General features: G+C 36.5%; 1 pseudogene; it reads right to left on the bottom strand.

Annotated features, from left to right (window-relative positions):
• Positions 1-27,821, bottom strand: part of LOC116631380 — a 96,566-nt pseudogene that overhangs the window by 9,930 nt on the left and 58,815 nt on the right.

The following is a 27,821-nucleotide window of genomic DNA, read 5'->3' as shown; positions in this document are numbered from 1 at the left end:
TTTAAAGTACCTGTACCAGGTTATAGCAATCCACACAGTAGAGGTAAGCTGTTGTAAGCATTTATTTGTTACTGGCTATTACTAGAATTCCTTACCCTATATGCCAGAATTCCTCCTTCCACCATTACATTTTTCCCCCTGGCGTTTGATATCCTTTTGTGAAATGTAACAAGATAGTTGTACTGAATATTATAACGTTGACAAAAATAGCAAAACCTACACTACATAGTACGAAACAACATATGAATAGGTCAGGCCCTCTGCGCATACTAGCTTATCTCATCTTCACACAAGACTCTTAACATAAATATTATCCACATTTTAAAGTGCATTGAGGCAATTTACTCTAGGTCATACAAGTTAGTAGTTTAATCAGGATTCAAACCAGAGGATAACAAATGCCTCAAGAGCTAAGTTAGATATTTAGTTCCAAAAAAACTGTGAAAAAGCCTTTGTGTCACTCAAATAAAGAATAGGAGGCTTGGAAAATAACATTTTCTCCTTTGACCTTTGGTACTTAATAAAGGCAATTTATCTGATACTTTTAGATTTGTATACCTTCATGACTCCACATTACTTTGAGGTTAAAATGTAAATTCTTGCAGGGCATTCAAGATGACCTATACTATGACTCCATCCAACTTGCTCAGAATTATCTCTAGTTGTCTTTGTGAGGGTAATGTGAAGTAAAATGAAACCTAGACTTTAGCCGTGATTTTGCGTCAGACCGAAAAGTAAACAGTTCTCTAGTTCTGTTACACTGATACCTTAAGTTTTGTCTCCCCTGTGTTCTCATCTGTGAAAGGAAATGATCCCTAGTACATCTTAGGTAACTGGGAAGATTATATATAAGAACGTCACATCTTTTCCTGACCCCTTCCAAGCAATTGATGCCAAGCAGTGTTCCTGAGTGCAAGTACACTTTCATGGTTTAGGCCCCATTTTTAAAATCACTCCTCTATCCTCAGTAGTGTCCCCCAAAGCACTCCAGCAACCTCTTTATCCCATGGTGGGTCTCCTAGGAAACGTTAATGTTATGATGTTGGTGTACATGCAGGTTATTCATCAGATGGAGTTCATGGCCAAAGGAGGATCATTTTGTGGAACTAAAAGTATAAATCAGTGTATGATGAAATTATGGTGAAAACTGAATACAAGCCAACAGAAGACTGGTTATGTGTTACAATAATTATAAGCAATACATATCTAGTATCACAATATTAGACACTGAGTACAAAACACGTGTTACCTCATTCAGTATTCTCAAAGCTCAGATAATCAGTACTATTTCCTTGATTTTTTTTTTATATATACATAAGAAAACTAAGACCTAAATATGAACCAAGTTACTCACTGTTAAAAAGGTACAAAGTGGTAGAGACAAGAATTACAACATTAAATGTGGGTTTGATTTTTTTTTTTAATACATACTCAGAAATACTAAATATCATACTAACTCTTAGATTGTTGTCGATAAAGGAAGGCATAAGTGAAGGAAAATAACAAAGACTTCATAACTTATGGGTTATATTTTATACTATCAGTTTAGCCAAGAAGCGTGGTTCACTTCTAATTTTACCACCCAAAATTATTTTAAATTTTACAATCTCAGATATGTACATCTCTAATACTTACGTGGGCAGATAAATTCATTTCTTTTATTCAGTTTTGTAACTACATTGCTTAGACAAGTGCTTGAAACATAGTAAACACTCAAGTGTGTGAATGAATGAATTCATGCATTTTTTTCCCCTACCATATCCCCTAAAGTCCCACAGAACATGATAATGCAAGGTAGATCCTATATTGGTTAAAACCGTGCATTTCACAGTACAAAAATGATTTACTAAAACCACAGAAAACACAAAAGACAAAATGTTTAGAAGTATAAGTTAATAGAGCAGAGGCTGAGGTAGATTATATAAAAGTCTTAAGTTTCTGAAGAAACTTAAAAAATACTTATATATTTGGAGAGGAATATATTCAAATGTTTTTCATTTTTAAGAAAAAAAAATAGAATGCTTATTTCATCTGTGACTGGTCATTGCTCAACTCATGCCTAGAACATGTATGTTATCTACTGAGGTTTTGTTCTTGTTTTTGTTAGTACTTACTCAAATATTAAACTGCACTTGACTTATAGGCCTATGATTCTGTTATATTATGTGGCTTACCAATAACCACTAATACTACTTATTGAATGCTATCTTTAAGCTAGGCATCATGCTAATCAATCTGTATACATCTTGTTTAATCTCCAAAATGGAACAGGAAAAATGGTAGAAGGTATCTTTAGTCTTATTTTACAAGTGAAGAAACCAGTATTTAGAAGTTTGTTCCGGACTTGAGAGAACAAGCCCTAAGCCAGTGCTTCTCAAGATTTTTTTCTAGTTTACCTGACATGTAATTTACAAATAGCACAATATATAAGTTAAAGGTATACACCATAATGATTTGACTTATATTATGAAATGATTACCATGATATGCTTAACGCTCATCTCATAGATGTTTTTTTTTCCCTTGTGAGAACAACCCTTAGAATCTACTCAACAACTCTCATGTATACCTCAGTGTGGTAGCACTCATGTTGTAGATCGCTAATACTTCTAACTGGAAGTTTGTACTTTTTGACCATCTTCATCCACTTACCTGCTCCTAAACTCTGATAACAAATCCGATGTTTTTCTATGAGTTTGTTTTTTAAAAAATTCCACGTAGAAGTGAGATCATACGATATTTGTCTCAGACTTCACTAAGTGTAATTCCCTCAAGGTCTATTTGTGCTGTTGGAAATGGCAGGATTCCTTTTTTATGGCTGAATGAGTACCAATTTTATATCCCATCTTTATTCATCCATTGATGGGGCAGTTTGTTTCCTATGGCTCAGCTATTGTAAACAATGCTATGAAGATGGGGGTACAGATCTCTTTGAAATAGTGTTCATTTTTTGGATATATTCCCGGAAGTAGAACTACTAGCTCCTACAGCAGCTTTGTTTTTGAGAAACCTTACAGTTTTCCATAGTGGCTACACCAAATTACAATCCCACCAACAGTGGGATTCTCCACATCTTGGCAGTGTGTCCTGCCTGTTAGAATGGCTGTTTCACTTTGATTGGGATTTGCACTTCTCATAACTAGTGATGGTGAATACCTTTTCATGTACCTGTTGGCCACTTGTAGATCTTATTTGGAAAAATGTCTATTCAGATCCTTTACTCATTTTTAATTGGATTATTTGGGTTTTTGTGGGTTTTTTGCTATTAAGTTCTATGAGTTCTATACATATTTTGGATATTAACTATTTATCAGATACACGGCTTACAAATGTTTTTCCTTTCCATAGGTTGTCTTTTCAGTTTGTTGCTCATTTCCTTTGTTGTGCAGAAGCTTTAGTTTAACATCCTCCACTTGTTTTTGATTTTGTTACTTATGCCTTAGATGTCATACAAAAATCCATTGCCAAGACCCATATCAAGAAGCTTTCTTCCTGTATATTCATCTAGGAGTTTTGGTCTTAAATTAACTAAAAATGGATTAAAGACGTAAATGTTTGTGAGTGTTCTAGGATAGGGGTCAAGTCTCAATCTTCAATGTGAGTAACAGTTTTACCAGGATGATTTATTGAAGAGTTTTTTCCTTCCTCCACTGAGTATCGACTCCCTAAATACTGACCATATGTGCATGGCTTTATTTCTGGGCTTTCTATTATACTGCATTGGTTTATGTGTCTGTTTATATACCAGTACACACTGTCCTATACCAGTGCCATTCTATATATCTGTTTTAATACCATACCATACTGGATGTATGTATGTATGTAATATATACATATACATATTGTTTCCATCCAATGTTATATATATATATAGCTTGAAATCAGGAAGTGTGATACCTCCAAGTACTTCTTTCTCAGGATTACTTGGGCTATTTGGGATCTTCTTTGGTTCCATATAAACTTTAAAATCATTGTTCTGTTTTTCTTTTGTTCTCATTTTTCAGACCATTGGGATCTTGACAGATTGCATTGACTATATAGATGGCTTTGGGGAGCATGGATAGTTTAATATTTTAACAATACCCTTCCAATCCATGAAAGTGGGATACATTTCCATTTATGTGTATTTGACTTTTTTCATCAGTGTCTTATAGTTCTTAGTATAGGAATTTTCACATTCTTGGTAAAACTTATTCCTAAGTATACTATTTCTGATACTGTTGTAAATGGGATCCTTTCTTTTCCAGATATTAGTATCTAAAAATGCTATTGACTTTCCAATATCCATTTTGTATCCTGCAACTTTACTGAAATCTTTGGTTGCATCTAACTTTTTGATGGAATCTTCAGAATTTTGTATATAAAATGTCCTATAAACACACTTTTCTGTCTAATTTTGTTGCCTTTTCTTCCTGCCTGATTGCCCTGGCTTGGAATTCCAGTACTATGTTGATTAGGAATGGTGAGAATAGGTACTCTTCTCTTGTTCCTGATCTTCAAGGAAAAGTTTGCAAGCTTTCACTGTTGAGTTATGATGTCCGTGCTTCTCAAGCTTTAATACACGTACAAATCATCTTAAGGTTCTGGAAGATACAGGGCTCTGGTGGCACCTCAGATTCTACATTTTTACTTAAGTTCCAGCTGCTGCTGGTTCATCTAGCAGGAAGGCTCTAAATTACTATACCGCAATATATCCATGGGCTTTATGACAGATAGGTATGTATTCCAGAAATTTATTTGCAATAAATACAACTGAAAATCTAAATATTTTAAGCATCTTAGTCAAATTCAGATAGAATCAACCAACTGTCCTCAATAACCACCCTATTCAATGATAGGGGATAGGGACACTGCCTAAACTTCAATATCATTAATTAACATTTATGTCCTAAATTATGCTCTCTTCTCTCAATGTCAGGAGTAACCTATTAAAACCCTGTGTTAAAAAAAAAAAAAAAAAAAAGTAGGAAGGGTAAAATGAAGGGGGGGAATTCAGAGGGGGAGACAAACCATGAGAGACTATGGACTCTGAGAAACAAACTGAGGGTTCTAGAGGGGAGGGAGGTGGGGGAATGGGTTAGCCTGGTGATGGGTATTAAAGAGGGCACGTTCTGCATGGAGCACTGGGTGTTATACGCAAACAATGAATCATGGAACACTACATCAAAAACTAATGATATAATGTATGGTGATTAATATAACATAATAAAATAAAATTAAAAAAAAATAAAAAATAAAAACCCTGTGATCTTTACATAGGAATTTGGATATTGAAGTATTTTCAAAACCTGACCTGCTAACTTGGTATCAAAATTAAATGTAATTTTAAAACAAGATCTTGATATACTACTTTGAATTGTTTGTTTTTTTCCCCCACCTGCTTTCTTCCCTGGCCAGTTTATTTTCATTCATTTGTGTAGATAATGGATAATCAGCCAAAAATTTATAATAGTAAATAGTTTTAAGTGTTTGCATTACAATTTTTTTTGTTTCCATCCAATGTTTTTCTGATATACGTAGGTAGATAGCTTTCATGACGACTACAAATTTTGTCAATGAGTGACAGAATGGTTTCTGAACTAAACCACAGATCTGTCAACTTATGTAATTGAGAAAGCATTGTCTTAAATTAACAATTCAAGTTGGCTAGATTAAATTTTGATTATCCTTGCCTTCTAAGACTGAAAATGAGACTAAAATCCCCAATCACCTATTTTTTATAAGTTCAAATAATTAGGAAATAGCATCATAACAATGAAGAAACAATAAAACATCACACTATTCCACAATCAAAATAAGGCATGTCATTTTTTATTTTATAAGTGACATTTTGCTTTACTTAAATACCCTATTTTTCACATGGAATATCACATTTTAACCATCTTTTCTGTACAAGAGAGCTACATATGTACTATTACTGTAAGTTGTAATACTACTGATGATTAGGATAAAAACATTTTTTTCTGGAGAACCTAATAGGTCTATATTCCCAAGTTAAGATTTTTGTTAAATGTTACAATAGCAAATTCACATTGTTAAAGAATGGGTTGGTATTTTTTCTGGGACATCACAAACTATTTTAACTATTAAAATTTTTCAAAAGGTCACTTTTTTCAACTAGCTTATATTTGCCAACTATTGAAATAAGCTAAAGGATTCTAGATTTAAAATGTTTAAAGTCCAAAACAAAATACAAAGTTTCTTTATGAAGAACATAAAATGAGAAGATGAGAAGATAATCTCTTTGATTATAATTGAAGTATCTTAAAAATATCTATTTGAAGATTAAGAACTTGCACTTCTGTTGTAGCAGGTATTACAAGTGGGAGTGGGGAGTCTACTTCTTGCATATTTGGGAGACAAAATTAGCCCAGTACCTCTGAATCACTTGCCTAGGATTTAAGCATAAATTTAATATTCTGCATGACAAGCCAATACTAAGTACATATCAAATGACTCTGGTTTCCAGGTAAGGTTCTAGAAATATTAGACTGTTAAAAGTCCCGCAGGTTAGAATCCGATATGGCTTTTCTTTGCAATTTTTAGCTAACGTAATCGGTCTCATCACTAAAATAGTGTATTAGTCTGAAAGAGTCACCGAAAACGAAGTATATATGAATCTTAATTCTAAACAAAGTATTCAAAAAGAACTGAATCTAAACAAGCAGTTTCATTTTTCTTTAAAACTGTTGGTGAGTATAGAAAAATAGGCCTTTGGCATGTGTCCTGTTCAGTGTGAGCTAAGAGCTCCTGAGGCCATCAGGAGGAACATTAAGGACAGCTCTCAGTACACCTGCACTTTGTGATTTTCAGCCCCCTGTCTTCCTGCCTCGGGTACTTCCTGAATTTCTTAGGTTCTGGCCCTAATTAGATTAGGAGCCATCAGCTGACCTATGAATGTTCATGTATGAATAAAATGGCAGTGGGTTTCGGGGTCAAGTTTATTCTGGCTTTCTGACCTCAAGCTCCCAAGTACACACTATAATCTCAGAGGCCTAAACACTTTGTTTCTATCCATAGAGAAGCTGTTCTGAATCCCATGTTTTGAATATTGGTGAATGGGACCACAGAACTTGGAAAACTTGAAGAACCTCATTTTCTTTACCAGTAGCAGCTTGAAACTTATGGAATGGTTACTTGGCCTTTCTTGACCTAAAATAAATGGCAATTTCTTATGATTCAACCTTAGAAGAGCCATCCCATGTCTTATGACCTTTGAGATTCCTGATAGGTATAGCTATCCATGATCTAAAGCACCTTTCCAACAGAAGGAACATGCATTTTAGATAAGCAAGAAAGGAGATGGAATTTGAGAAAGGGGAGGATTAGAGAGTTAGCAGGAAAAAGCCTGCAAGCCAAGAAGGATTACCTCCTCCAAGCCTCACCAGACCTCTCATACATAGGTCTTCCCCAAATGCTCAGAACCCAGTCCTCCTGTGTCACACCAGTGTGTGCGGGCTTCATGCCCAGCAGAGTTCCACCTGCAAATATGTAAATTCTGGTTGAGAAATCCTGGCTGCGAAGGAGTCAGAGCAGGTGAGAGCCCCAAAGAGGATGCATCCTGCCCCATTTGGCCTCAGGTTTTGAATAAACTGGTCCATGAAATTTCTGGGGAGTTCACAGAACTTTGTGCCAATTCTACATTTTCTTTCTTGAATTGATGCTTGGTTCTTTTCTATTTAACTTAAAATTGTTTGTATCAAATTTCTTAAGCTGAATTTTCTATCTATATATTACAGATATGTATGTTATGTATATTTGAGTAGCAAGGAATGTTTAATTTCTAAATTTTAAAATGGTATCTGACTTTTAAATGATTACATACATCAAGGAGACTTGTGGCTGCCTACCGTAGAGTTAAGAATCAAACAAGATGCCGCCAGTTTTCTGCAATATGTTCCTGCTGCTAATAGGGGAGGAATGGTGTCTTCTGTCACACAGTAAAACAGAAGAGGCTGAGAATACTTAGTGCATGACTTGGTGACCAAAGTAATGCAAGGCTGTACCAGTCACCTGGTTGGGGGTCAACTCTAGAGGGGATAACTTAATGTTTTAGTGGACGATGGTATTTTTGAAGGATAGAGGGCAGTGATGACAATAACACAACCAAGCAATCGGGTCGATGGCTATTGCTGAGAAGAGGTCTTTATATGGAAATCATTCTTAAGACTAAAACTAGAACAGAGACAGAAGTCCACAGAGGCGGTTTAATACCAGCCCTCTACTATTTGCACATAGCCAGCCCCTCAGGCTGTGCACAAGCGTCTATGATGTCTTTTTCTAGGATCTACCATGCTACCTCTTTGCTTCCTACAAAGCAGAATCTGTGAAATGTCCAATCAAGAGAACTATTTTACAAGGGAAATGGAGTAAGCTCATTTGAGATTGCATCTACCTTTTTGGTTTTATTTTTCTGCATGTTATCTACAGAGTTTATAGGAAGGAGAGTTAAAAATATAGGAGAGGGACATCAAAGCTGAGGATCTCCTTCACCTTATTTTACTAGACTATAACAGGAACCATGAATATTTATTCAGACTCACTTCATATACCTGCTGCATCACACTCCGGCAATAATGCCCTTGTCTGTTCTTGGAACACACTAAGGCCTGGGCATCCACATGTTCCCCTCTTCTGGGAATGCTCACAAGAGTGACTTCATCTTACTAAATTCAGTTCATTATTTTAGCGTTAGCTTAATGCATGCTTCTCTAGAGCAATATCTTTGACATCCATCCCAAACCTCTTATAATCTACCATCACACTTTTTCATACTTCATACTAAGTTTTGTAATGGTTTTTGCTGTGACTATATCATCTATCTGACCAATAGACCAGAAGATGAGAGTTCTTCATCTTGGCCAGACATGAAATTGTTAGGGGTCTTTAAAAAAAAAAAAAAAAAAAAAAAAACAATTCTAGTTACTAATTCCACTCCTAGCTAATCAGATGTAATTATTTTTGGGTGTGTCTGGCTCTCAGAAATGAGTTTCCCAGATGATACTGATACGTGGTGGCTAAAGCCGAGAATCTAATGTACAGTTTGAGACCAGAACCTTTGAGAGCAAGGACTAGATTTCCTTAGTTGACTACCATCCGCTCTGTGTCCAGTAGAGTGCCTGCCACATACCAGAGAATCTCAAGCAAGAACAAGGGTTCTGACCTCAAGTAGCTCAAGTATGACATTCAGAATGAATGTGTTTTCCAGTTATGATTAAAAGGCTTATGTGTGTTTGTTCTAAGGTAAGGGCGGGAAGACCATTTTGGCTGAAATCAAGAAGGTTATTCAAAGGCAACCAAGGGTAGTCTGAAGGGGGTCCAAGGTATAGGTATAGATGGCTGAACTGCTCAACCAATCCCTAGTTGTAACTTTTGGCAATTTTCTTTTCCTTGTCAGCGCCTCCATTCTCTCGTGTGGAAAAATGACAATAGCCATGATACTTACCTCAGAGTTGTGAAGATTTCATGAATGAACACGAGTATATAGTACATGCTAAGCAATTGCTAATTATCTGGTGTCATTATTGAGCAGCTGAGTGTCTTACCCTGGGTTTATATGTAGCTGTGTTTTCAAAAGGAACGAAATAAAGGAAATTTCCTATCTGCCTCTAGCTGAAAAAGGAGCGAATTTATCTGTTTTGAAAATGCTCTGAATACTGGCACCGTCTGAGGTTATGGCTGTAATTCAGAGACCACTGGAATGAGGCCCAGACACATAATTCATGAGAACACTGAGAAGTTCCGAGGAAAGTCTTAAATTTATCCTTTTCCTTTGCTTTCTGTGTTCTTTTGACACAATTTTTCTTCATGATGTAAATTACCTGGGTAAACACATATGAAAGTTAGTGAAATACAAAAAAAATAGCAAAAAAGAGGCTTGGAACTAATGGAGGTTTGAAAAGTAGAATAAAAAAGACTCAAATTCTATGGGGACAATACTGTGAGATTTTATAAATCCCAAAACCCTAAAAGCCAGTTTGTGATGTTGTTCTGACAGTTGTTGTTATCCTTTCAAATGTATCTTGCCAAGGACTGCCAATTCATAAAATAGATGTAAGTAATCCACTGATGTCCTTCACTTTCCTTTCTGAAAGAGCTTGTTGGAAAACTTATACAGCAGCTTGAAATTTTTTAAACATATGCTCTGGTTCCATAGATGACTTTTGTTCAAACTCCTTCTCTTGATGCCAAGGAGAACATAACCAAGGCCAGAGTGCTGGCAATGATGTATTTCTCTCAAAGAATGCTTGAGAATGTGGATCTCTATGGTCCATAATTACTGCTACTGTTATTTACTAACAAGGGGAATTGATACATTCAAAAGGCTGCCTTTTTTTCAATCCACAATTCCTAACACCATTTTTTCTGCAATGAGTGCTCACTTTCCAACAGAACTGAACACTAAGTCACAATGATGAGTCTGGTCTTCAGAGTTTATTAGTTCTAATTTGCGAGTATAATTAGAAATGCTGCCGGGGAAGGTCATATTTCAGAAATAATGATGCTAAATCTCTTCTGCTGGAAAGGTCTTGGAGCCAGAGACTTTCTTCCTCCATACATAACAAACCAGTAATTCTTTACCATCATTACGAATACATGAACATCGCCAGGGTAACACAAAAGTTACACAGCTGTTGGCATCACGAATTTCAAGTATTTCTGTTCTGTCGTAAATCACAACGGTGATGAACGTCAGCTCTTTAATTTTTAGTTTTAACAAAACTGGTAAAAACAGGATAAAAGCCTTGAGGTTTACTTGGCTTTAAAGTGCCTCCTAGATCCTGGAATTCAATTTAATAGACAACCAATCTTTAGACAAGTCAGTTTCTATTGGACAGGTAATATCAACAGAAACCTAAGGTATGAGCTTCACTTACATCATTTTTGTCTCCTCCACTGCAATCCCTCTGAAAACTGTATCTTCGAATATAGTCAGTATTACTCTCCGAAGCGTGTTACTTTGGAGGGTGGGCTTTTTGTTGTCTCTCAAAAATAGGTCAGATCGTTGGGGCACCTGGGTGGCTCAGTCGTTAAGCATCTGCTTTCGGCTCAGGTCATGATCCCAGCGTCCTGGGATAGAGCCCCACATCGGGCTCCCTGCTCAGCAGGAAGCCTGCTTCTCCCTCTCCCACTCCCCCTGCTTGTGTTCCCTCTCTTGCTCTCTCTCTCTGTCAAATAAATATTAAAAAAAAAAAAAAAATAGGTTGGATCGAAAAACTGCTAAAGATTTACTTGTCATCCTACCTCGATATTCTGAATAAAGAAAATGCTTTCTTTGAACCTTCAGAAATTAAGCATTGCCTTAATCCAGGCTCCATTCTTCATAGAACTGTCAGAAAACTCCGCTGACTGTAACTTTCTCCACACAGTCAAGACATTCCCACACCACACATTAGCCTAACTACAGCAACATAAACTACTTGGGGTGGGGGGTGGGGTCATAGGTCATTTTGCTTTGTAAACTAGATGTAAGTAATAGATGTAAGTAAACTGGTGGCAACAGATGAGTTTGATTTAAACTGGGAACTGTTTCTGCTAGCTTAGTAACTGGTCATTTCACTTAGGTATCTAGACATTGATTGAGCAGGAGATTTTATCAGCACAACTGTTGTCTGATAATGGTGCAAACATTACAATAGGAGCATAGCAATTTTGAAAGCCCAGTTAAAGGACCTTAGAGGAAATGTTAACTGTTTACATTTGCATCCTACTTGGTATACATTTCTTCTAAGATACTTGACATTAAATACTGCAGCAGAAACTCTACTAAATCATAACATATTTTGATTTTCTCTAATAAAGTAACACTTTAGTTTTAGAAATAACATGTTCATTGAAAGAATATAGTGAGCAAATGCAGACAATAGTCATTATCCTTCCGACAGAAACCCCTAGTGGCCTTTACAGAATGCTATTGAATATCATCTCGTGACTTATTTTAACTTTCTCTGTAAAATGAATGGATTCCGGTTTTGGAGGTGCTACATTTTGTCATTATTTATTCAGGATATAGAATCTCTTAATAGCCGGAAGGAAAGCACCATTTTAGGCTTAATCTGAGTGAGCAAAATCCATGTGTAATTTTGGGAGTGAGAATGGCCCAAGAGCTTTCATCTATACTTAAAAGCCTATAAGAATAAGAACAATTTAGCAGTGGCTTCTTAGATTGGCATCTCTGAGACAGTACTGATGATGTTTTTCACTGAATAACTGACTGGAATGGGTCAAAGGACAAAAGCCTATTAGAAGGACGGTAATGATTTAGATTTAGAATGACATAGTACCTGACACTTTTTGGAAACCCAATGAGTGGATAGAAGTAGGGTTCTGATTTTTCTCTTAGGCATTCAAAGTTGCCTGAAAAAAGTACTACTTTAAGGTTCATTGTAGCTGTCTACATCACTGGCAAACTTAATTTTCGAAAGCCAAATTTGGGGCAAAGAGGTCAGAGAAAAGAATAGCATGTTTATTGCCTGGAGTCAGTTGGAAGCCTAAATTACAGATTTTGAATATAAAACCATCTTGCCTTCAAATAAGAAACTGGATGTTTTTGAAGCTCTAAACCCTGAAAATAGCTACTCTTCTAGCTTGAATTAGAATTGAAAGAATAGGGAGGGAAAAAAAAAAACTTACAATGATAATACAAACTATAAAAGTGAGAACAGTCAAAATCGTAAGAAATGTGTTTCAGACACTCATCATCTGGCATTAGTTACTCTATTGTCAGAATTTTAGAAGCTTCCCACCCCCCCAGTATTTCATCTTATATGTACATTCCTTGCAATGCTTAGGTGATAGTCGGAATGAGGTTTATTTTGACTTTCATCTCTCTATTTGATCTTTGGCAACCTCAGGGGAAAACGGTAACAAGATGGCTTTTGAATTTTTAGGAAAAAGTGGATCCAATTCTATTTTAGAAAAGCTGCTCCAGTTGACACTTGATATTACGTGTAACAACAAAAACTCCAATATAAACTGCCAGAGCTAGAATAGACCATTTTCCATGCTTACCCCCCCCGCCCAACCTTTGCTTTAAAATGAAAACTTAAATATGGGAGCTGTCTTCACCCTTCAGATATAGCTGGGCTTTGTGTGTGGAGAACAACTTTCTTAGCAAGTTTAAGTTTCCCTCAGGGTGGATGACTGCTTTGAGAAATAGGAAAAGGTGATTGTGTGTGTGTGTGTGTGTGTGTGTGTGTGTGTAAGTAATACAACCCAGAAGTCCAGCTCTTCTGTGGTAGAATTTCTGTAGCCATCCTACTCTGATTTAGACAGATAAATCTTCCTCGGTGAGACCTTGATAATTCTATAGGCCTTACCCTTTGGGGGTAGGGGGTGGGGGAAGCCTATTGTAGTGAATAGGAGCAATTGATTATGTCAGTTGTGTCTCTTGTCAATGCTGTACTAGGTAACACCCCTCCCTCCCCTGGGAATAGGCAAAAGGAAAGCCTGAATTATTACATTTCCTAATCCCTTAGTGTTTACAAATTCATTCTAAGTATTCTGTGAACATCAAAAGAAGCAGTCTCTTTGAAGACAAAGTTAACTAATTTCTTTAGGCTAATACTCATCAGTTATAACAAAATGCTTAAATCTTGGCTCTTCTACTTGCTGTGTGAACTTTAGTAATCCCGCCTCAATTTCTTTATCTGTAAAATAAAAACTACAGTAGTTGCTGCTTTCTAATGTAACTGCAAAGATTCAATAAAAATACATGTAAAGGACTTTGAACAGTAAATAGCATCTTCTAATTGATCCATAAATATATTAATCATTGCTGTAAATATTATAAATCCTAGGGATTTGCACACAGACTTAGGACAAATTGGACACTTGTGTTCATATAGCCTGAAGATTTGGTATGTTGGTGGTGACTTTAGCTGGCCTATGGTTTCTGTTCCTTTAAAAATGATCTTTGCATTTCTTGATGAAGTATGTAGTTTATGGTATTCAAATAAAATTTCTAGCATCAAAAGGGATGTAAACCTATGGAAGAAAAATTTTTATTTGCTTAGAGTTATTCATGGTCACTAAAAGCCTAACATAGGTCTGCATGTTTGGTGTGGTATCACTTCATGATAAAAAAAAAAAAAAAAAAAAAATGGACCAAGAACCTTAGAACGAGCAAGCTTCATGCATACACAGGTGTAGTAAATATGCTTGTAACTTGAGGATGTTTTGTTGACATAAGCTGAAAAAAAAACCACATGGTAGGTATATATTCTCAGTTATTATCTCAAGACCCTACCACTTCTAGGATTTCTTGAAAAATGTTTGTTAAATTTTGTGTTCCTTGAGCACCTGCAGGCCCAATCAGGAACCTATGTAGTAGATAGCAAGGCTCTAACACATGTATTAACGGAAAGTTTCTTTTTTTTTTTTTTTAAATAACTGAAACAAATGGTTTTTCTGGGTTCTCCCCATCTTATCTCAGCATCTGATAATGGACTACTTTCTCTCCCTTGGGTCTTGCATCTTGATTTCCATTTGCCAGTTCCCTTTGCTCTCATGGTTTTCAATGCTTCTTGCTGTTTACAACCAAAATGGCCTCACAAAACCTTTTCCTTAAATCTTTAATGGTGTCTCCTTTCACTTAGGTTCACCACGAAATCTTTCACCCCTGTGGCTTCTATCTCTATTTAAAAATCTTTACCTCTAATCATGAACGTGGTTATTTCTGGTGTTGTTTGAAACTTAGGATGGAGTATATGTATTTGAATATAGAGCCACCCTTTCAAGCTCAACATGCCTGCTTATAACTAGGCTCTTGTTCTTCAAAACTGAATTACAGTGAGAGCTAGTCAGTTCTTTTATGGTGCTAACAGTCTTCTGGCCAACCAGGCTGAAAACCAGGAAGATGTTGATAACATGTCCCAACTTGGTTAAAGACCAGATGTCCCCAGTTCCAGTTGTTTCTTCTGGGAGCAAGCCTTGGTGATGTTTCAATTTCCTCTGGTTCCACAGTTACTACCAGTGTAGAGAACTTTCAGCTTGCATTGTGGAAATGGCCTTCTAGTTTTCCTGCCTTTGGCACTTCCACAGTCTTCTATAAAGTACGCATTATCTCAAAATTATCCTTATGAAACACCACTTTCATGCCCCACTGTGGCTGCTCTGGTGTACAGTGCCTCTTAGGATCTTCAAAGCACCCTACAAGTCATCCCCACTCATTCCATTCAAATACACTTGTCCACAACATACACCCTCTGTCCAATCAGTTTCAGAATCCCCCACTTCCATGTTTAGACTAAAACCCATAACGCTGTCCTTCCTCCGCTGTATGTGTTTATATACCGGTCATCCTTCAAAGCCCAGATCACACTCTTTATTACCTAGAGCCTCTGAAACAAAATTATTTCAACTCTTAGTATTATTTTTTTCTTTTTTACTTTTGCGCTGCATTTACAGTGAATACTGCATAATTAGGCGCTTCTGACTTGTGTGGAGAGATGGTTTATTCCAGTCAAATCTTAAGAAAAACATGTCAAGACTTGGGCTTTTTGTATCTTTATAGTATTAGCAGAGTTTTAGGCATGCCAGAGGGGTTCAAAACAATCTTGTTTGCTTGTTTTGAATTCAGAGTTCTGTCATGATTACTCACAGTCCCATTTTCCTCACTGATCTACAGTGATCTACAGGGTCTCTTAAACTGAAACTCCTTGTCTGGGGTGCCTGGGTGGCTTAGTCGTTAAATATCTACCTTCGGCTTAGGTCATGATCCCAGCGTCTTGGGATCAAGCCCCGCATCAGGCTCCCTGCTCAGCGGGAAGCCTGCTTCTCCCTCTCCCACTGCCCCTGCTTGTGTTTCCTCCCTCGCTGTGTCTCTCTCTGTCAAATAAATAAAATCTTAAAAATAAATAAAACTCTTTGTCTTCATGAGTCAGATACTAGGTTGTATTTAACTACCATGCGTTGATAATTACAACTTGGTAATAAGTGTCAAATAGTTTTGTATAATAGAAAAATGCTAGATCAGTAGAGTGTAGCTGAAGCTCATGGGCCTTGAGAAAACATTATCTTTGAAATTCTAAGTCTTTGATTTCCTTATTCTCATCTCTTTACATGTACACATGCATTTTAAGTGCTTTCATTGAATATAGATAATAGTGTAGCTCATTAAAATTCCATACAATGAACCTACCTTTAGTAGTCAAAATACTAAAATGGCTTTCAGAATTGCTGCCCCTACTGTGGATGCCATGTATAATCTCAAGGATTGAGTTTTACTCCTATGATTGGGATGTTATGTCACAACTGACTTTTAAGAAAGCAGTATCTTTGATTTGTATTTCCCTGATGCCGAGTGATGTTGAGCACTTTTTCATGTGTCTATTGGCCATTTGGATGTCGTCTTTGCAGAAATGTCTGTTCATACAAATCAAAACCTCAATAAGATACCACCTCACACCAGTCAGAATGGCTAAAATTATCAAGTCAGGAGAGATGAACCATGAGAGACTATGGACTCTGAGAAACAAACTGAGGGTTTTAGAGGGGAGGGTGGTGGGGGGGAATGGGTTAGCCCCGTGATGGGTATTAAGGAGGGCACGTACTGCATGGAGCACTGGGTGTTATGTGAAAACAATGAATTGTGGATCACCACATCAAAAACTAATGATGTATTTTATGGTGACTAACATAACATAATAAAATAAAATTAAAAAATAAATAAAATTAACAAGTCAGGAAATGACAGATGTTGGTGGAGATGCGGAGAAAGGGGAACCCTCCTACACTGTTGGTGGGAATGCAAGCTGGTGCAGCTACCCTGAAAAACAGTATGGAGTTTCCTTAAAAAGTTGAAAATAGAGCTACCCTATGACCCAGCAATTGCACTACTGGATATTTACCCCAAAGATACAAATGTAGGGATCCGAAGGGGCACATGCACCCCAATGTTTATAGCAGCAATGTCCACAATAGTCAAACTATGGAAAGAGCCTAGATGTCCATCAACAGATGAATGGATAAAGAAGATGTGGTATATATATATATACACACACACAATGGAATATTATGCAACCATCAAAAAAATGAAATCTTGCCATTTCCAATGATGTGGATGGACCTAGAGGGTATTATGCTAAGCAAAGTAAGTCAATCAGAGAAAGATTAGTATCCTATGATCTCACTGATATGAAGAATTTGAGAAACAAGACAGAGGACCATAAGGGAAGGGAGGGAAAAATGAAGATGAAACCAGAGAGGGAGACAAACCATAAGAGACTCTTAATCTCAGGAAACAAACTGAGGGTTGCTGGAGTTGGAGGGGGGTGGGAGGGATGGGGTAGCTGGGTGATGGACACTTGGGGAGGGTATGTACTATGGTGAGTGCTGTGAATTGTGTAAGACTGATGAATCACAGACCTGTACCCCTGAAACAAATAATACATTATATGTTAATAAAAAAAAATAAAAAATAAAAATCTCTGCTCTGTCTAAAAAAAAGTGGGGGGCAGTATCTTGGGCCTCACCTAACCAGTTGAGTTCCTAAAAGGGACTGGGTTCTCCGTGAAGACCGATTCTGAAGTGTGAGATTTGGGCTACGCATAAGGACATAAGGGACATCTTTATTGCTGTCTTTAAGGTGAAGGGGACCACATGGCAAGGAAGGCAACTTTAGTCCTACATACTTGAATAGAATTCTGCCAAAACCACATGAACTTGGAAGAGGACCCCTAGCTCTAGAGTCTATAGTTCAGTCAATATCTTGATTTCATTTTGGGAGACCCTAGGCAGAGAATCCACACACCATACCTCTCATCTACAGAATTGAGATAACAAACAAGTGTTTTAAGCTTCTAAGTTTGTGCAAATGAAGACCTAACACACCATTCAACATAATTAACACCCCCTGCCATAAACCCATCCTCAACAACCCAGAAACCCATTATTTAATCCATTGAAATTGAGCCAAGTTCTTCAAGTTCTGCCATAGCTATGCATTCTACTTCTTGAATTTCCTTTCTGATGCTCCCCAGTTCCACATAGCTTGCTTTATGCTCCAGGAGTACATTTATTTCTAAAGACAGAGGAATGCCAATAATGATGGAAGGGAAGTGTATCTTCTCATCCACGCAGCTGCCTATCAGTATCTCATGACAGTGAGCAATGCATTTTGAAAAGATAAGACCTCCTGAAAGACCATCATGATAAGAGTTGACACAGGTGCCTCAGTAAATGATAAACTTTCAGGATAACAAAGAATATACAACTGGGTACATTCTAGAACCCCTTGAGTAGTTTTATGCTTTCAACTTTGCCCAGAATGGAAAATGCTGTGACAGTAAAAACTGTGCAGTCAGAGATGGACTCACTTAGCTTCCGTTCTCCATTGAAGTAGGTGGTATTGGGACGCCTGGGTGGCTCAGTCGGTTAAGCGGTTGCCTTTGGCTCAGGTCAAGATCCCAGGGTCCTGGGATCGAGTCCCACATTGGGCTCCTTGCTCAGAGAGGAGCCTGCTTCTCCCTCTGCCTGCCGCTCCCCCTGCTTGTGTGCGCGTGCTCTCTCTCTCTCTGACAAATAACATCTTAAATAAAAAATTTGAAATAGGTGGTATTAAACAGTGCAGAAAACAGGCTATCTTAAACATATCATAGGACAAAACTTCTGTCTAGTACAATATGATAAACCTAGGAATCTTATTCCTTGTTAATAATACAGCTCCTTCACATAAAGTAATACAGTCCAGTTAATTTTACTTCATAGGCTTCATACCTTCTCCACTCTTAATGGCGATACTACCCAGATACTGAAACTCTGGGTTAAGTGGTAGGTAAAAACATATGGAAGACATTGTAGTTTATACAATCTAGATGCTCTTTTAATCTTTCCTGAACTGTCAAATGTTTCAAGGTACTAAGTTTCAAGGATAACTAAAAAGAGAAAAAGCCTTTAAAATAAACCTGTCAACTCATTTTCTGTAAGAAAATAAAAGGTTCTAATCCTTTCATAATGAATAGCAACAAAATTAAATTCTATTCAGCTCCATCTAATTTCTAAAAAGGTAAAAGAAAATATTAGAAAAAGAATGTTTTGCTAAGACCCATGAGCTTCAGCTAAACTAAACACTACCTCTCTAACATATTTCTAATTAAATATGCAATTAAAATACTCACTGCACCCTAAGGCCTCCCATCTTATTTAAATAGCTTCTTGTCCTACTTTAAAAGATGAGTTATAACTTTCTAAGTAATTCTTAAAAATTCTTTATATTTTCTGTGATTTCTCTAACCTTTCTCACTAAAGTGTACTACTTTAGACATATGAACTCTTAAAACATTTAGTAAGCATAAAGTGGATGTCTCTAAGTAGCAGATAGAAGTCAAAATGCAAAACCTGTGTCTTTAAGGAAAATTTAAGTAGGATTAAGACATGTTTTTGACTTAAGTACCAGTGGAAAACTATGAAATGAAATATTCTAACTTACGGAATATCAGTTATGTGTTATCTAATAGAGATCTTTAAATCTTAAATAATGATTTTCTGTACTATACCTTTAAGTTGTATTATAGTCCTAGTTTTTAGTACACAAAAGTGTTCTAACAAATAATTTGTAGATATCTACGGAAAATTCATTTCAGTTTGTATTTAACAGACTACTCAAGAGTGACTCAGTTTCGACATATAACAAAGGACAAGTAATTGGTTAATTAGGTCTTTGAGCTTTGCAATTTATTACATTTAAATGAGAATAAAAGAGAATGGCAAAGACTTCTATTAGTTTTACAGTAAAATTTCATTATTTGGACTTATTGCTTACATGCGTCCTTGGCAGTGGTTGGGTTAAAAAAAATGCATATGAATCTGTGGTAATTCCTAGAGAGACCTCAAACTATTGGTGGATTTTTGGCTCCCTCATTAGAAGGCAACACTGGTGATTATAGGAGGCAAATACAGGTTTCTGAATTTCAGATCAAAAATGAGAAATACTTGGAAAGCAAAAATGTTTTGTTTTATGACCACCCCTCCCCCCTCCACACACACAATTTCCCTGGTAAATAATTAATTGGCCAATGTGACCCTCGGGATAAAGGACACTATAGTGATTCTGAGAGGAGTCTAGGAGCTAATGTCAAGCAATGCTAAAATATCTGAAGAAAACTGATAAGAGCATCATATAAACAAGTCAGCCATGATCCTCTTTCTCTCCCACATATCACCCCAGGTGAGGAAAATTATTAGATGTCATAAGAAAACTAGGAATTCCTGTCATGAGAACGCCTCAACACATTTATAAGGTATATGGAAATGAGTGATAATTACAACATATAACAGTCTTGAATATCTAGGAGTCTAAGAATTACTGTACATCTAAAAGGACAGGAAATCCAAAATGGAGGGAGTTAATATGCATATACAAAAATCCAAAAGGCTAAAAATTAGGTGAAAAGTCACAACATAAACTACCATACCACATCTGTCAAATAGACAAAATTTAAAAGTCTGATAATGACAAATGCTAAATCCGAAGAAATGTCACCGATGGTGGTAGTTTCTATTGCAACGCCTTTTTTATAGAGCAATCTGCCAGTAGTTAAATTAAGAATGTGTAGACCTTGGGACCCAACTATCCCTCTTCCAGTATGACTGCAGGGGCCACTCTAAGAAGTGAAAGATCACATATAAGGATCTTCACTGCAGGGGCACTTGGGTAGCCTGGACCCATTTATGTTTCCATCACTAGAGCTAGAAGACAATAGATGCATATTTCAGAATATTATGGGATAATGAGATGGAATATGCCAGATGTGAATAATGTGTTTTTAAAATGTATCCATATTTACCAAATAAAAGTATAAAAAGAATAAGATTTATAGCCTAAATGTACATTAATCCTATTAGATGAACTGTATATGAATTTTATTAGTAGATGCCTATGAGGTAGCATAAAGTAGCATTGGAATGCAAGAGGAACCCTTTTATAGATCATCTTGGATAATGTGACATGGACTGAAGTTTTGATCAAATCTCTGCACCTGAGATTTAAAGTAAAACCTGGTAACATAAAACACAAATAATATTGAATATACTTATGCTTATTCAGGAGAATTAATGAATTTAACTACTTTATGACTTGTTAAATATATAAATAATATGCCTATTATAAATCTCAAGCTATTCATTCTTCCCAACTTATCAACCTTTTTGTTATAGTTTGAATTACTGTACAGAAATTAAAAGACTCCAGAATTACTCCATAATTCAGTCTTTTCACTAACCAAGTATGGGGGGGAAGAAGGTGTAACTTTGGCAATCAAAGTTTGCCTTTCTTTTGTTACTGCATAATATTAGTGTTTAGAGTTTTAGGGGTTTCCCTCTTTCTAAAAGGAGCTAGATCTTTCAGATTATAGCTCTCTCAGTAAAGAGCTATAACTCATTAGAGGTACAAAGGACTAGAAAAGTCATACCAAAAATACAAAACCTGTAATTATGTAGAGACTACATTCTAGTACATACCGAAATGTGAGCAACTCAATATTGAAATCTACAATCATAAAGTCTTCAGTAAGAATAATTTCATAATTTCCCTCTTAAAAATAGCATTTCTAGGGGTGCCTGGGTGGCTCAGTCGTTAGGCATCTGCCTTTGGCTCAGGTCATGATCCCAGGGTCCTGGGATGGAGCCCCGCATTGGGCTCCCTGCTCAGCAGGGAGCCTGCTTCTCCCTCTCCTGCTCTGTTCCCCCGCTTCTGTTCCCTCTCTTGCTCTCTCTCTGTCAAATAAATAAATAAAATCTTTAAAAAAAATAGCATTTCTGATCTCTGGTACTGTGCCATATATAATATAGTAACTTGTTAGAACAGGGTATTATAAAGGGAAACATCTTTAAAAAAATGAAATATTTTCTATTTTCCTGCTTTTGAGTTAAAATTGTATAATTCTTGCCATAATATTACCTTTTATATTAAATGTGAATGATAGTTTTTCTACTTGATTTTTATGTGTAAGACTAGGTTGACAAAATATACATTATATCCTAAGTATTTCCAGCTTGAAAGGAACATTAGAGAACTACAGTGTAAGGCTAGAAAACAGGAAAAGAATGGTGTGCTCATAATGTGTCCTTAGTTTTACTTTTGACTTCCGCATGAATCACCACTGGTGGTGGTGTGGTAGGAAACTGAACCCAGGATGGAGTGTCTGGTCTAGGTGATTTGCCTTGATAAGTCCTATTTCAAAAACTGCATGAAAAGTCTTGGTATGTGCCCACTCAGACAATTCCAGTTGGCAGGAGCTCATCTGGGAAAGACAGAATTCCATGGCCAACAAATTGTGTGTCTAGCGAGGAACGTGAGAGATTCCAGAAGCTGCATACACTAACCTCCCTTGCTATTTTTCAGTACTCATTATTGAAAGTCCATTTGGCTAATCACAGTGAAATGTAACTCACACAAGATTTTTGCACTAAAATGTTTATTTTTACCCTAGTTCTGAGACTCTTTCAACTTCCTCAAAGGAATTACATATGGCTTGAGGTAAAGCTTTGAAAACTGGATAGGAAAAATGGGCAGGAAGAGATGGACATGAAGATGAATCAAGCTGAGGCAACAGCTTTAGGGAAATCACAGAAGTTTGAAAGTGTGGAGTGTGTTCAGAGATGCAGGGAATTTATCCAGAAAAGTACAGCAATAAGATTAGAAGGTTTGGGAAGTACTTCATGTGTAATTTGAACTTAGTTTTGGGAATGCTAACCTAAACCTTCACATCCAAAGACTAATTTTCCACTGAGCATACCCCCAATGAATGTATATTCATTATGTGTATTCATATATGAATACATATGTTTATAGTAAAACCAAGGTTTTATTTATTTATTTTTTTTTTTTTTAAGATTTTATTTATTTATTTGAGAGAGAGACAATGAGAGAGAACACATGAGAGGGGGGAGGGTCAGAGGGAGAAGCAGACTCCCTGCCGAGCAGGGAGCCCGATGCGGGACTCGATCCAGGGACTCCAGGATCATGACCTGAGCCGAAGGCAGCCGCCCAACCAACTGAGCCACCCAGGCGCCCCAAAAACCAAGGTTTTAAAGAATGCTATAAAAATACATAGAAATTCTAAGATTAAAGACGCAAACAGATCCTGTTACACCCTCCTAGAATGCATATACTCCAGACTAAAGTTATAAGTATTAATAAAGACTATGGAATACAGAAGTAATATAGTGATCCGAAGTATTACAATTCGATATAATTACGTCAGTTTAAAAAATTAAAAAGAAGAAATAGAAGACAAAGACCGCAAACAACTACTCTCTAGGTGTACTATACAGCTATTTGTTTTATCTTAGAAACTCTTATGAGGCAAATTCTGTTTGCACCAGTTCTCTGAAACTTTTCTAGACATCCTTTGTATATCTGTTGGAAGGAAGACAGGTTGGGGAAGATTAATCTGATATATCTTTGGGACACTGTTTGTACTACAGCATCTGCAATCATTCAGTAGATACACTGAGACTTCAGCAAAGGTTGCATTTGAAAAATCATTCCCCTGCTTTCAAAATAATAAACCACTGGTCAAGCAGATTATAATGCTAAGAGGAAGGAGCGTTTCTTTACAATTGGATGTAATTTCCAACTTAGCTTGGCTACACTTTTCAGATCACTTTCTGTTGGCTACATATGGTTGCAGTCTTGATTCTTTTTTTTTTTTTTTAAAGATTTTTATTTATTTATTTGACAGAGACACAGCAAGAGAGGGAACACAAGCAGGGGGAGTGGGAGAGGCAGAAGCAGGCTTCCCGCTGAGCAGGGAGCCCGATGCAGGGCTGGATCCCAGGACCCTGGGATCATGACCTGAGCCAAAGGCAGACACTTAATGACTGAGCTACCCAGGCGGCCCATCAGTCTTGATTCTTAATAGAAATTTATTTTCTTCAATTAGGTTGCTTGGACAAATAGCATTGAAGCATAGCTTACTTTGCCAATATGGTCCAGCAGTGGAGCTACACAAATTGACTATTGAATTGCAATGAGAAACTCCTTTCTGTTATGCTAACAAAACAAAACAAAAAACCAAGAAATAGAATAATATATCCCATTATAGTGTAGAAGTAACTACATTTCTTCCTTTAAAGGAAGCATATTAATCCAGTTACTTCAGAGAAATATTTAATGGAGTTTCATACTGACACCAGAAAACTCATATTCTTTGGCAAAAACATCACATTTGGGTCATGTTCCTTTTAGAGAAAAGACATAATTAACAGCCATGAGAGTACTTTTTGATTACATCTTATCAGTTAACATTTGAGAGTCTTCCTTCTGAAATACTAAAGTTTACAATACTGTGAAGCTGGCCATATAATTGTGACGAAGATATAAATATTGTAGCTAATAGTGACAATTACTGTGTGACAGCCATAATAGTTCTTGATTGAATTTTGGGAAGATGTGGTTAATGAGCAAATACCAGAAGCTTGTGGAAATCTATTCATTTGCTATAAATGAATATTCACATGGTTAGTGTCAATTCATCACTTCCATAGCAATTATTCTTGTGTTATTTTTTGACAGAAGACACAGCCTATAACTTTTTTTACTTGATATTAATGATTCAAAACATGGAATCTTGAATTTCACATATGTAAACTCGAAAGTAATTCGAAATCACTAAAAGTGGTTTTGCAAACTTGCCTTCCCTTTTCTTTCCCTAGGCTTAACATTTTCTATTAAACAATAATCAGTTAATTCATAAGTTCTTTGAAGAAAGACCGAACAGATACTTTATCTCCTTGTCAAGGTTATTGCCAATGATGATTTTAAACATTTCTTCTCAAACTTTATCAATTTTAGGGTGTGTTCTGTAAACTAATGAGATTTTACTCCAAGATATGTCAAGATATGTTTAATTAAAATAGGTTGTAACAAATAACAGCTTTATGAAACAATCCCTGGGTCACAAAGAGAAATAATGTAATGTCTTTTATATTTAGGTTGGTTTTGTTTTTGTGGTTCTTTTGATTTTGGTTGGGGGGTGATTTTCTCTCTGCATTAGGGAAGGGAATAGCTTTTTCCTTAATACCAACCAAGTTCCGAATCAAAGAAGTCTGCTTTCTAGAGTATCCTGTTGAAGTGATTTATCCTTATGTTACACTTTTATACGAATTTAGTTCGTAGAAAATTTAGATCTGCACTCTTGACTGGTATTTCTCATGCCACAAAAACTGTCTTAAATATTTTTATCTTATAGAAAAGTTGAGTTAAGAATTGAAAACTTAATCAAATTTCATTTAATATCTAATCACAGTAATACAGGATTTCTCAACCTCAACAGTATTAACACTTGAGACCAACTTTAGAGAGTTTACCTGTACGTTGGAGGATGTTTAGCGGGATCACTGGCCTCTGTGGACTAGATGTGAGCACATATATACACACATGTGTGCAAGTATGCAATAAAACAGTGTGTCCAGATCTTGCCAAATGTCCCTTGGTGAGAAAAATTGTCCCAATTGAGAATCACTGCTCTAATGCATACTTCATAAGAAATCATGCTTTAGGCTACAAGTAATAAACTCCATTTATTTGGATGGTAAACTATCAAAATTCCATATTTTAGCAAATAGAATTCTTGACAATAGGAAATTAATATCAATATGCGTCTGGTAGAAAAATAAGGTAATTTACTGATAGAAAATTACTCAATATAAAACAGATTTCCGAATGGTAGTAGGTCTTTATGGATCCACACTGAAGCAATGCATAATTGCAAAAAGCCAAATTAATATACCTGAAAATTCCTCTAATCTATATCTACTGGAAAGACGTCATATTCACCCTTGAAATATTAGCTGTGACTTAAGTTATTATGCTCTCTACCATACTATTGTAAAAAGAGGGAAGTAGGCATATAAATAAAACCCAAACATATAAACAAAAACTTAAAAGGAAGCAAAAGACCATGAAGAAGGGAGTTTTTCCAGAGAGGTTGGTCATCCTCAGTTCCCCACCCCCAGAAGATTTCTGTCTGCTTAAGATTATAGGTCAATATGAATAGGAGCTTCTAGAAGGAAGGCAGTTTTTTACTCCATAGGGAAAAAAATTCCTTCCTCGATGGTCTCTTTTCTTGACCTTCATTGACATGCTATAGTGTATTAAAGTTATTTTCTTAAAATGGGTTGCCCCTAATTGGGAGAGTAGTATCATGAACAAATAGAGGAATAAACCAACTGAGCTAGTGTAACAACCGTGGCAGAACTTGCTTCAGTAGCAACAATGGGAACCACAACAATGGTAGTACTTAAGGTTATACTCAAACATTTTAGCAAAACTCTACGGGGAGCACTGTTTAAGAGGTGTTAGCCTGTAAAAGAAAACTGACCGGGAGCTTTGCATGGATTCAATAAGTGATGACACGAGAGACCTTGGAACCTGGCTAGCACTACTTGCAAGCACTCATGGTTAAAAGATCAGTTCCTCAATGTAGAATGAATGCCCGATTTAACACTGTTCTCCAGAGAGTAAGCAAGTAGTGTTCTTCGAAGCATCTTTATTGCAAATGTTCTTCCCTCTACATGCATTGCATAATCTGTATGACTTCCATTCACTGACCTGACATTTTCTTTTTTTTTTTTTTTTTAAAGATTTTATTTATTTGACAGAGACACAGTGAGAGAGGGAACACAAGCAGGGGGAGTGGGAGAGGGAGAAGCAGGCTTCCCATGGAGCAGGGAGCCCTCTGTGGGGCTCGATCCCAGGACCCTGGGATCACGACCTGAGCCGAAGGCAGACGCTTAACGACTGAGCCACCCAGGCGCCCCTGACCTGACATTTTCAATGTACCAAGCAAGGAGTTTAAAGACCGATGACTATATGCATGTAGAGATTTGTATAAGAACACTTGTAATAGAGATGTTTCTAAAAATGTTATAAAAATGACAACTATGCTTAGATACACAGAAAAGACTTAACAAATATTTTTCAGTGGTAACAAGCATGTAGTACACTTATGTAGTACACTTATGTGTAGTTGCATGTGAAGGTTCAGTATCTTTTCCAACAATATCACGTGGCTATTGCCTTGCCAAATATAACTGCTAAATAAGTGCAACTATCTCCATTTTCGTTATTTTTCATTCTTTGACTTATAAAATAATGCAATGAAATAGTACTCCTATTTTGAAAAGCAGGAAAACCTTGAGTCAGAAGCCCAGAAAGTTTTTCCTACTAACACTTACCTGCCTAAGCATAGACAGAACATCCATCAACATACATTATTTACAAAATTTCTTGTGACAAATTAAGATGTACTCTGAGCAACTTTCAAATAGGCAATATACTATTCACTCCACATGCTATATATTACATTTCTAGGACTGACTTTATAATGGGAAGTTTGTACTTTTGACCTTCACCCATTTCTCCTACCCCAACCTCCTGCCTCTGGCAACCTGTGATCTGTTCTTTAGATCTATGAGTTTTTATTTTTAGACTCCACATATGAGATCCTATAGTATTTGTCTCTTTCTGACTTATTTTACCTAGCATAATGCCTTTGATGTCCATCTATGGTGTCACAAATGGCAAGATTTCATTCTTTTTTAAAGCTTGAAAAATCCATTGTATATATCACATTTTCTCTATTCATCAATGGACACAGGTTGTTTCCATATCTTGGCTATCTTAAATACTGCAATGAACATGGGGCTGCATATACATTTTCAAGTTAGTGTTTTCGTTTTCTTCAGGCAAACACCCAGAAGTGGAATTGCTGGATCATGAGTAGTTCTCTCTTTAACTTTGGGAGGCTCCTCCACACTGCTTCCAGCAGCAGCTGTACCAATTTATGTTCCCACAGACCATGCATGAAGGTTCTTTTT

Source organism: Phoca vitulina, unplaced genomic scaffold (assembly GCF_004348235.1).
Source record: "Phoca vitulina isolate PV1807 unplaced genomic scaffold, GSC_HSeal_1.0 scaffold5, whole genome shotgun sequence".
NCBI classification, from domain to species: domain Eukaryota; kingdom Metazoa; phylum Chordata; class Mammalia; order Carnivora; family Phocidae; genus Phoca; species Phoca vitulina.
Note: the sequence above shows the minus strand (reverse complement) of the source record. Positions and strands in the feature narration are given on the sequence as shown.